Source organism: Cervus canadensis, chromosome 4, assembly GCF_019320065.1.
Source record: "Cervus canadensis isolate Bull #8, Minnesota chromosome 4, ASM1932006v1, whole genome shotgun sequence".
NCBI classification, from domain to species: Eukaryota; Metazoa; Chordata; class Mammalia; order Artiodactyla; family Cervidae; genus Cervus; species Cervus canadensis.
Genome location: NC_057389.1, coordinates 38,046,091 through 38,059,145, shown reverse-complemented (window position 1 = coordinate 38,059,145; position 13,055 = coordinate 38,046,091).

The window sequence follows — 13,055 nt, the reverse complement described above, 5'->3', positions numbered from 1 at the left end:
GCTTCCCTCACTTAGTAAGACCTGGAGGGCATGGGACAGAGGGGAGCTAAGTTTGGTAAAGACAAAGCAGTAGGCAAGGATCCAGGGGTCAGGAGGGCAACAGATCTGGGCAAGGTAGGGATGCTAAGTAGCAGGAAAGTAGTATGAGGGGAAGGAATACTGATCAAGGAACAGAGAAGCTGAAGTATGCTCACAGGAGAGTGTAAAGAGGCCAGGAGGGGTGAATAAAGAAAAGGGCAGCTTCTTGCCTTTCCTTGGGAAGGTGAGGAGGATGTACCACCTACGTCCAGTCCAGGTAGGATGGAATTTAATCACATAGCAAAGCTTAGAACAGTTTGGGGCTTTCTCTGCTGGTTTTCCTGAACCACGTTACTGTTGGGCATTTCGGAACCATCTCACAGGTTATGAGGCTGTTCGCATCCCTAGAGATTCAGTGCTTTTCATCCTCTATTTGGTGATTCACTGGGGTTGAGGGCAGAGCCATACTGGTTAGTCACTTATCTGCTCTGTGCTATATATACCCCACCCCCACTCCAGGGGAGGAAGTGAAGTGAAGTCGCTCAGTCGTGTCCGACTCTTTGCGACCCCATGGACTGTAGCCTACCGGGCTCCTCCATCCATGGGGTTTTCCAGGTAAGAGTACTGGAGTGGGTTGCCATTTCCTCCTCCAGAGGATCTTCCCAACCCAGGGATCGAACCCCAGTCTCCCGCATTGTAGGCAGACACTTTACTGTCTGAGCCACAAGGGAAGCCTTCCACAGGAGGAAGGAGTATCCTATCCTAGAACGGGCTGTGAGAGTTAGTGAAGTGAGAAAAAGGGTTGGCATGGCATGGTCATGCTGATAACCCCACATCCTGTCTGCTAGATGATTATGGAACTGCTCTGGCTTCAATCAGAACAACTAAATGGGACTTGTCAGTGAATTAATGTTTCTTAGGTGGCATTGTTAGTTTCATTCTGGTGTTAAAAGGCAACTATCAGAGGTGTAGAATATTCTCATAGACCCCTTCTATTCTGCTCTGTCAATAGGTTTTCAACCACATCCTGGCAACCACAGGGATCCAAAGGACATCTTGAGTTCTTAAAAAATTCATCAAATTTCATGTTTAAGTACATATAATCAATCTTAAAATCTGTAACAAGCAAACATCCCCTTAAATGTGCTGTATGCTAAATTTTAGCTCTTTAAATCTATCATAGATATTACCTTGTGTTGTTGAGTTAAGCATTCATGTGTGAGTGAGTAGAGATTTGGAATAAAGCTTCTCCTATTTTTTTTTTTTTAAGGACGAATGTCCTGACATTGTAAGACTACTTGCGGCTGCTTATCTGTTTGAATCAGATTTCCTTAATACTGGACAATAGTCAGAAATGTTTTAGTTGCAAGCAACAGAGCTCCAAGTCAAATTGGTCTGAAAGGCAAAAGGGACATCACTGGCTTACATAATAGCAAATTCCAAGGGTCAAGTTGAATTAAGTTCCAATAAGATCCAGACACTTTGGTGGTGGCATCACATCCTCCTTCTCTTGGCAGAGTTTTCCTCTGCATTGGCTTTCTGGACAGGTTGTCTGTGTACAATAGTCCCCAGAAACTCCAGGCTGATGCTATTCCAGTTTCCAGGAAAAGCTTCCATTTCCAGCACTCCCTGTCCCTGCCTCCAAGACCCACTTTCGTAGCTGGGAGTGGGACCAGCCACTCCAGAGCCACTTGACGAGAAGTGAGAGATGGGAAATGAGGAATAGGGACTGGGCAGCAAAATAGGAGAAGTCCATCCTACTGGGCAGGCTAAGCAAACTCCCCCCAAGGCTGCACTGTGTCCCTTTGATACCAAGCCCCTGAGTTCTGCCCAAATGACCTTATCATATTACATATTGATTTGGTAATACGTAAATCTTGTACATTTGAATCTAAAAGTAAATGTATGCTAATAAAATAGCTATTTTATTAATTTATATAGTTGGCAATTTCTACATAAAAATTTGTCCAAAAAGAGTGGGGTTTCCTGCATTTGAAAGGTTGAAAACTCATCATTGTGCATTTATCCATGTCCGAAGTAGATTTGGTCTCAACAAAGGCTTCTTGGCTACCCAGGCTCATGGAAATCCTGTCTCTTTTGTGTATGTTCCACTTGTTTAAGTCTTGGTTTAAGAGGCCATTGGATAAAGGGGAGATTTGTCATCAGAAGTTTGGGTGTAGGTTTCTTTGTTGACTGTATATAAGATGGGAATGGTGATGCCTATTCCCTAATCACAGGGGTTGATTAAAACAGAAGATTTGGGGGAAAGTTCTTTAGAATCAGTGAAATGCTATGGGATTATAAGCCATTATCTTTCATCTTATGTTAATTGTATATGTATTTTATTACATGTTTATATACAATTTAATTATCTATACATGCCTCTCTCTAGTCTCCCTGCAGTAGATTATTTGCGTCAATAGCCTCGTTTTTATTTTATTTTATTTATTTATTTATTTCATTTATTTATATTAGTTGGAGGCTAATTACTTTACAATATTGTAGTGGTTTTTGCCATATATTGATATGAATCAGCCATGGATTTACATGTGTTCCCCATCCTGAACCCCCCTCCCACCTTCCTCCCCATCCCATCCCTCTGGGTCATCCTAGTGCCCCAGTCCTGAGCACTTGTCTCATGCATCAAACCTGGACTGGCGATCTGTTTCACAATTGATAATATACATGTTTCAATGCTATTCTCTCAGATCATCCCACCCTCGCCTTCTCCCACAGAGTCCAAAAGTCTGTTCTGTGTCTCTTTTGCTGTCTCGCATACAGGGTTATCATTACCATCTTTCTAAATTCCATATATATGTGTTAGTATACTGTATTGGTGTTTTTCTTTCTGGCTTACTTCACTCTGTATAATGGGCTCCAGTTTTATCCACCTCATTAGAACTGATTCAAATGTATTCATTTTCATGGCTGAGTAATATTCCATTGTGTATATGTATCACCGCTTTCCTATCCATTCGTCTGCTGATGGGCATCTAGGTTGCTTCCATGTCCTGGCTATTATAAACAGTGCTGTGATGAACATTGGGGTACACGAGTCTCTTTCAGTTCTGGTTTCCTCAGTGTGTATGCCCAGGAGTGGGATATCTGGGTCATATTCAATGGCCCCATTTTTTATCCTTCCTATACTAAGTAACCTTGTAGTGCCCTCCAGCTGTGACTCGATTTAACCTTGTGACTTGCTTTTGTCAATAATATGTTAACAAATATGATACAAAGAGAACCTTGAAAAACACTTGCACAACTGGGCTTGCTCACTTTTGCTCCTCTTCCCTCACTGTGAGAGTTTGCTTGGGCTAGCCTCCTGGAGGAGAGCCAAGCCAACCAGTCAATCACCCCGGGTGAGGCCACTCTAGACCAATCAACAGTCAACCCCCCAGACTTATGGGCCTAAAGCAGAAGAACTAGCCAACTGGGTCTAGACTAAACTTCCAACTTGCAGATCTGTGAGCTAAATAAATGCTCACCATTTTAAGCCACTGAATTTAGTATTGGTTTGTTCTGCATCACTATTGTAACAAAAGGTAAGTGTTAGACTCCCTACCTAGGAAAGCAAAATCTTGTTTTAAATCTTATCCATCATAATTCTGAAGTTCTCCAATTTCCCCAACCCTCTCAAGAGTAGGGACAGAAGTAGAATACCAAGATTTTTAAAGTTTTCTGACATTCAGGTACTCTGTGGGGGTAGTTTTTATGAAGTAGTTCATTTACTCTCCACAACATCCTTGGCAGATAGACATTTTTCCATTACACAGATGAAGAAACTGAGGCAAAAGAAGTAGGTACTTAAGATCACACAGGAAGAGTGGCAGAGCTGGTGAGCCTGCTTCTTATGAAAGTTCTCAATTTCTATTGTATTTAGCTGCCTATACCACTTGCTCCTCAAGTCAGAACCACTCCACTTGGCCTTATTCTAGATACCATCTTGTTCTCCAGTGATGTCGTATTTGTTTGTCTTGGATCGCAGACCTGTCTTTCTCAGATGTTTTCTTCCCTCATCACAGTGGAAGGTTTAACACTTTAAAAAATCACAAACTGTCAATTTCCTCATATTTGCTCTAAGAAACTTTGTTTTTTGTAAATAGACAAGGGGAGGGGAATTGCCTTCCAAAGATCTCAAAAATCTAGCATTTTCTTAGCCCAAATTTGGCCCTCATTCTGGGTTTCTGGCCCCAATATTTGAGTTGTTCCCTCCACACCCAACAGAAGTTATTTTTAAGTTGCAGTTATATCCAAAGAGCATTTTTCACAGAATGCCTTGGAAGGTCCTGCATTTTCTCTTCAGCTCAAGAACTGTCTCTCAGCCTCACCCCCTCGGTCTGGGAATTTATTTTGGTCTATGCAAGAGTCACATGTTTTCTTTTGATGAAGTCATCAGAGTATTTTCCTTTCATGCCCTTGACCATATTTCCTTAAGAAAGGTTGTACTCTCTGATCTGCCAGGGGCAGAGATATGGGCACTGTTTGCTGTCAGTTCAGAAATGACATCACCACAGACAGAGGTCGTGCCCACAAGCCTCACCCATGGCTTCACCTAGGTACCTCTAATCCAAAACTTCTTTCTTCCAAGTCCAGCCCAACCCATTTGCTTCTCCTCCATGAAGAGTTCCATGACTGAGGGCTCATGGTGTATCCCTCTTTTCTGAATAATTAGAGCCTGAAACAGGTGATTATGAAATTATTTTGCACATACTTACCTAGTAATACATGTGCCAGGTTCTAACCTCAGAGAGCTATAAGCTCTATTAAGGATAGTGAAGCCACAAACAAGTAAATAAGATACAGTCAGTTAGTAATAGTAATAATTTCAAAAATAGGATAATGGGATAGAATGAATAGGAGGATTGCAGGGCTGCTTCATGTAAGGTGATGGGGGGGAAGATCTCTAGGAAGGTGACATTTGTGTTGAAAAGATACAATCCTCTCCTCTGCAGAAAGAGCAGCCTGGGTGAAGGATATCACAAATCCAAAGCCCTGAGATAGAAACTAGGCTAGTGAGCAATGTAGCTAGAGCAAAGAGGATGAGAGTTTAGTAGTACAGGATAGGACTGGAGAGGAAGGGCTGGCCCACCAACTATGTCAGGGTGGGGAGTCTGATTTTACTCTTAATGCAATTGAAGTATTGGAGGGATTTAAACATAGAAGTGATACCTGATTAATGTTTATTAAAGATAATTTTAACTGCTATGTCAAGACTAGATAAACTGGAGAGACGGGTGATTGTGGTAGCTTTTCCACTAAAAATAAGGTTTGGACAAAGATGAGAAAAATTGTCAGGATTTTTTTTTTTTACCAGCTTTTCCCTAAATGTAATAATCTCTTTCCTCTGTATGTTCTCTATTTTCCTTTAAACTTGGACTGAACCTTGTGTTTTGTATTATTATTTACAAACCCAAACCAGAACAGGACCTGTGGTAGGTACTTAGATATTTGACCAATTAACTCCGCTTGGTTTTAAAGCTAGATATTTAAATTGCCCATCTGGTCAACCCCCTTAAGCTGCACATTAAAATTGGAATGCACCTGTGAAATCCTTGGGTTTAAGCTTAAATTTCAATCTGCCAGCTAGTAAAATGTTCCACACCAACCTTCTTCTAGACTGATACATAAAAGGAAATCCCATGACATTGATACCATGGTAAAAATAGTTGCCTATCTACTTCCAAAGGATGGCTACCTGGGAAAATAACTGTTTTATATAAGCCACTGTGGTCTGGGCTCTGTACCTTGTAGGCACCCATGATATTAATTGATATATATAATTGGTCACTTAAACATTGTTCAGACATGTCTCTATCTGCTTCCACTCTGTGAAGCAGTCAGTGATGTATAGTGGGTAGTTTCCAGAGGCTTTGTCAGACACTGTTTCAAGGCTTTTGCGTGGTTTTAAGGCAGCAGGTAGTACCTGGGAAGCCTCTGGGCATTTCCAATGCCTCCTCTTCGACTATTTTCTCATTTACTGTTCAGATTTCACATCTCACCAACAAAACTTATTATTCAAGGTCGTTAAACTCCTCTAGGAGAAGTGAGACTATCTTGACCTTTCTCTGTAAAACATCACCCTTTATCTAAACTTTAAACAGTGCTGCTAATGGATGATGAGATGGTCTACCATACACTCTGGTTCCTATGGATTTCTTAGGTTTATTTGAGCAAGTCTTATTTCTGCCCTTAGTAATTGGCTCAGCCAAGGAAATATAAACCAAATTAAACCATTTATTAACCTGTAGTTTCCTCTCAAGCCAGGGAGTTCTTAGAGGTAAGGGACTATTTGACTATTTGGTATAAGATTTTTGTCACAGATTTTAGAGCCAGAAAGGGTCTTACGGTTCACCCAGTCAGTTGGGAGAAGGAAAATATAGAGCAGAAAGTTTAATTTGATTTTTTATGATCATGGATTTGTAGAATTTCAGTACCAGGGCAGGGTAATCTCATATGTACAAAGCATCTAACAAGAATGAAAGGGGAAATTAACAATAACACAATAATAGTGGGAGACTTTAATACCCCACTCACACCTATGGATAGAACAACTAAACAGAAAATTAACAAGGAAACACAAACTTTAAATGACACAATGGTCCAGCTAGACCTAATTGATATCTATAGGACATTTCACCCCAAAACAATCAATTTCACCTTTTTCTCAAGTGCACATGGAATCTTCTCCAGAATAGATCACATCCTGGGCCATAAATCTAGCCTTGGTAAATTCAAAAAAATTGAAATCATTCCAGTCATCTTTTCTGACCACAATGCAGTCAAATTAGATCTCAATTACAGGAAAAAAACTTAAAAATTCCAACTTATGGAGGCTAAATAACACTCTTCTAAATACCAACAAGTCATAGAAGAAATCAAAATATGCATAGAAATGAATGAAAATGAAAACACAACAACCCAAAACCTATGGGATGCTGTAAAAGCAGTGCTAAGGGGAAGGTTCATAGCATTACAGGCTTACCTCAAGAAACAAGAAAAAAGTCAAATAAATAACCTAACTCTACACCTAAAGCAACTAGAGAAGGAAGAAATGAAGAACCCCAGGGTTAGTAGAAGGAAAGAAATCTTAAAAATTAGGGCAGAAATAAGTGCAAAAGAAACAAAAGAGACCATAGCAAAAATCAACAAAGCTAAAAGCTGGATTTTTGAAAAGGTAAATAAAATTGACAAACCGTTAGCCAGACTCATCACTAAACAAAGGGAGAAGAACCAAATCAACAAAATTAGAAATGAAAGTGGAGAGATCACAACAGACAACTCTGAAATACAAAGCATCATAAGAGACTACTACCAGCAGCTATATGCCAATAAAATGAACAACTTGGAAGAAATGGACAAATTCTTAGAAAAGTATAACTTTGCATAACTGAACCAGGAAGAAATAGAAGATCTTAACAGATCCATCACAAGCATGGAAATCATAACTATAACCAGAAATCTTCCAGCAAACGAAAGCCCAAGACCAGATGGCTTCACAGCTGAATTCTACCAAAAATTTAGAGAAGAGCTAACACCTACCTTACTCAAACTCTTCCAGAAAATTGCAGAAGAAGGCAAACTTTCAAACTCATTCTATGAGGCCACCATCACCCTAATGATAAAACCAGGCAAAGATGCCACAAAAAAAGAAAACTACAGGCCAATATCACTGATGAACATAGATGCAAAAATCCTTAACAAAATTCTAGCAAACAGAACCCAACAACATAATAAAAAGATCATACATCATGACCAAGTGGGCTTTATCCCAGGAATGCAAGGATTCTTTAATATCCACAAATCGATCAATGTAATACACCACATTAACAAATTGAAAGATGAAAACCATATGATTATCTCAATAGATGCAGAAAAAGCCTTTGACAAAATTCAATACTCATTTATGATTAAAACTCTCCAGAAAGCAGGCATAGAAGGAACATACCTCAACATCATAAAAGCCATATATGATAAACCCACAGCAAACATTATCCTCAATGGTGAAAAATTGAAAGCACTTCCCCTGAAATCAGGAACAAGACAAGGGTGCCCACTCTCACCACTACTATTCAACATAGTGTTGGAAGTTTTGGCCACAGCAATCAGAGCAGAAAACGAAGTAAAAGGAATCCAGATAGGAAAAGAAGAAGTGAAACTCTCACTGTTTGCAGATGACATGATCCTCTACATAGAAAACCCTAAAGACTCTTCCAGAAAATTACTAGAGCTAATCAATGAATATAGTAAAGTTGCAGGATATAAAATTAACATGCAGAAATCCCTTGCATTCCTATATACTAACAATGAGAAGACAGAAAGAGAAATTAAGGAAACAATACCATTCACCATTGCAACAAAAAGAATAAGATACTTAGGAGTATATCTACCTAAAGAAACAAAAGACCTATGTATAGAAAACTATAAAACACTGATGAAAGAAATCAAAGAGGACACAAACAGATGGAGAAACATACCGTGTTCATGGATTGGAAGAATCAATATTGTCAAAATGGCTATTCTACCCAAAGCAATCTATAGATTCAATGCAATCCCTATCAAGCTACCAATGGTATTTTTCACAGAACTAGAACAAAGAATTTCACAATTTGTATGGAAATACAAAAAACCTCGAATAGCCAAAGTAATCTTGAGAAAGAAGAATGGAACTGGAGGAATCAACCTGCCTGACTTCAGACTCTACTACAAAGCCACAGTCATCAAGACAGTATGGTACTGGCACAAAGACAGAAATATAGATCAATGGAACAGAATAGAAAGCCCAGAGATAAATCCACGAACCTATGGACACCTTATCTTTGACAAAGGAGGCAAGGATATACAATGGAAAAAAATACAACCTCTTTAACAAGTGGTGCTGGGAATAACTGGTCAACCACTTGTAAAAGAATGAAACTAGAACACTCTCTAACACCATACACAAAAATAAACTCAAAATGGATTAAAGATCTAAATGTAAGACCAGAAACTATAAAACTCCTAGAGGAGAACATAGGCAAAACACTCTCCGACATAAATCACAGCAAGATCCTCTATGACCCACCTCCCAGAATATTGGAAATAAAAGCAAAACTAAACAAATGGGACCTAATGAAACTTAAAAGCTTTTGCACTACAAAGGAAACTATAAGTAAGGTGAAAAGACAGCCCTCAGATTGGGAGAAAATAATAGCAAATGAAGAAACAGACAAAGGATTAATCTCAAAAATATACAAGCAACTCCTGCAGCTCAATTCCAGAAAAATAAATGACCCAATCAAAAAATGGGCCAAAGAACTAAACAGACATTTCTCCAAAGAAGACATACAGATGGCTAACAAACACATGAAAAGATGCTCAACATCACTCATTATCAGAGAAATGCAAATCAAAACCACAATGAGGTACCATTACACGCCAGTCAGGATGGCTGCTATCCAAAAGTCTACAAGCAATAAATGCTGGAGAGGGTGTGGAGAAAAGGGAACCCTCTTACACTGTTGGTGGGAATGCAAACTAGTACAGCCGCTATGGAAAACAGTGTGGAGATTTCTTAAAAAACTGGAAATAGAACTGCCATATGACCCAGCAATCCCACTTCTGGGCATACACACTGAGGAAACCAGATCTGAAAGAGACACGTGCACCCCAATGTTCATCGCAGCACTGTTTATAATAGCCAGGACATGGAAGCAACCTAGATGCCCATCAGCAGATGAATGGATAAGGAAGCTGTGGTACATATACACCATGGAATATTACTCAGCCATTAAAAAGAATTCATTTGAACCAGTCCTAATGAGATGGATGAACTGGAGCCCATTATACAGAGTGAAGTAAGCCAGAAAGATAAAGAACATTACAGCATACTAACACATATATATGGAATTTAGAAAGATGGTAACGATAACCCTATATGCAAAACAGAAAAAGAGACACAGAAATACAGAACAGACTTTTGAACTCTGTGGGAGAAGGTGAGGGTGGGATGTTTCAAAAGAACAGCATGTATACTATCTATGGTGAAACAGATCACCAGCCCAGGTGGGATGCATGAGACAAGTGCTCGGGCCTGGTGCACTGGGAAGACCCAGAGGAATCGGGTGGAGAGGGAGGTAGGAGGGGGGATCGGGATGGGGAATACGTGTAAATCTATGGCTGATTCATATCAATGTATGACAAAACCCACTGAAATGTTGTGAAGTAATTAGCCTCCAACGAATTAAAAAAAAAAAAAAAGGCAAAAATAAACAAATGGGACCTAATGAAACTTAAAAGCTTTTGCACAACAAAGGAAACTATAAGCAAGGTGAAAAGACAGCCTTCAGAATGGGAGAAAATAATAGCAAATGAAGAAACAGACAAAGGATTAATCTCAAAAATGTACAAGCAACTCCTGCAGCTCAATTCCAGAAAAATAAAGGACCCAATCAAAAAATGAGCCAAAGAACTAAACAGACATTTCTCCAAAGAAGACATACAGATGGCTAATAAACACATGAAAAGATGCTCAACATCACTCATTATCAGAGAAATGCAAATCAAAACACAATGAGGTACCATTACACGCCAGTCAGGATGGCTGCTATCCAAAAGTCTACAAACAATAAATGCTGGAGAGGGTGTGGAGAAAAGGGAAACCTCTTACACTATTGGTGGGAATGCAAACTAGTACAGCCACTATGGAGAACAGTGTGGAGATTCCTTTAAAAACGGGAAATAGAACTGCCATATGACCCAGCAATCCCACTCTTGGGCATACACACAGAGGAAACCAGATCTGAAAGAGACACGTGCACCCCAATGTTCATTACAGCACTGTTTATAATAGCCAGGACATGGAAGCAACCTAGATGCCCATCAGCAGAGGAATGGATAAGGAAGTTATGGTACACGTACACAATGGAATATTACTCAGCCATTAAAAAGAATACATTTGAATCAGTTCTAATGAGATGGATAAAACTGCATCCCATTATACAAAGTGAAGTAAGCCAGAAAGATAAAGACCAATTCAGTATACTAATGCATATATATGGAATTTAGAAAGATGGTAACGATAACCCTATATGCAAAACAGAAAGAGACACAGATGTACAGAACAGACTTTTGGACTCTGGGAGAAGGCGAGGGTGGGATGTTCTGAAAGAATAGCACCAAAACATGTATACTATCAAGGGTGAAACAGATCACCAGCCCATGTTGGATGCATGAGACAAGTGCTCAGGGTTGGTGCACTGGGAAGACCCAGAGGGATGGGATGGGGAGGGAGGTGGGAGGGGGGATCGGAATGGGAAACACATGCAAATCCATGGCTGATTCATGTCAATATATGGCAAAAACCACTACAATATTGTAAAGTAATTATCCTCTAACTAATAAAATAAATGAAAAAAAAAAATAAAAATAAAAAACATAAAGTTGTTAAAAAAAAAAGCATCTATTATGTACTAGACACTGTAATAGGTTTTAGACACATTAATGTATTTCATCCTTTAATGACCATAGGAAACAGGTGCTAATGTCACTATATTACACATGGGGAAACTGAAGCCCATAAAGCTGCAATAACTTGACCAAAGTTACAAAATCTTTAGATGATGTGATAGTTGTATTATTATTTGTAAATATTCATTTTCCTCTCTCCATATTGGAGTATATTATTTCCCTACCCCATACATATTGGACTTGGTCATTTGACTTGCTTTGACCAAAAAAACCTAAGTGAACACGACATAAATCATCCAAGAAAAAAATGTAAATGTGATGGCTTGCTTCAATTTGGGTTCTTGCTCCTTTGTCCTTTGCCATGAGGAGTTATGCCCCCAAAGCTACTTTTCTGGTTACATGAATCCTGGAATATGAAATGGATTTGAACCCTACCATTGCCTGAAGAAGAGGTATAACAACTGACCTGCAGACACTACCATGTAATATGAGAAAGAAGGAAATGTTTTGTAAGCCATGATCTAGTAAAATGTACTAAATAAACATAGAGCCAAGACCACTACCCAGACCTGTCCACTTCCAAATCTGATGCCCTTTTATCCATCACACATTTCCTATCTATCCACTCCAGTCTGTTTTAGCCTCACTGGCAAATACCAGTTTTTCAGATCCATGCCTTGAAGCTCTCCCCTTTCTAGAACTCAAGACATTTTCTTTTACTATTTTCCTTGCTTCCCTGGTGGCTGAGATGGTAAAGAATCTGCCTACAATGTAGGAGACCTGGGTTCGATCTCTGGGTCGGGAAGATTCCCTGGAGAAGAGAATGGCTACCCACTCCAGTATTCTTGCCTGGAGAATCCCATGGACAGAGGAGCCTGACGGGCTCCATGGGGTCACCAAGAGTTGGACACGACTGAATGACTAATGCACACACTTCAGATTCAAAATCCTAATCTCACAGAAGCCCTTCTACCAGTTGTCATAAAACTATGAACCTTCCTAAATCACAAAGAAAAAGAGAAACTATAATGCATGAATTCCTTCAACTTCTCTCCTACATTTCCAGATTTAGTTATACCATAGTTCATCATGCCTCCCAACTCTTAGAAAAGCAGTTGCATCTCCTGTCCAAGGCTGATCTTGGACAATGTTTGCTTAATCTTCCTTCAGACTCCCACTCCATCAGTTTATCTCCTCTCTTTTGTTCCTTTCATTCATTTTCCTCTCTGCATCTTTTCTGTCAGCCTACAAGCATGGATGTTTCTTTTTCTAAAATGAAACAAAAAATATCTTCCCTGATCCTCTCTTCTCAGACTACTTTCCTATTTTTGCCATTTCTCACCTTCCTTGAACACCAAAATCCTCTACAAAATTGACTCCCTCACTAATCTTGCTGCCTCACCACCGTCATTTCCTTACCATCTTCATTTCCTTGTCATGAGCTCACCAATTTTCAGATTTTATTCACACTGCTGTGCTGCAACTGCCCATGTGGAGCACATCAATGGCTTCCTGATTGTCAAAGCGAGTGATTTCCAGTCATCCTTTCATCAACTAGAGAGTTCACAGATAAAATACAAAATTCCCAGTTA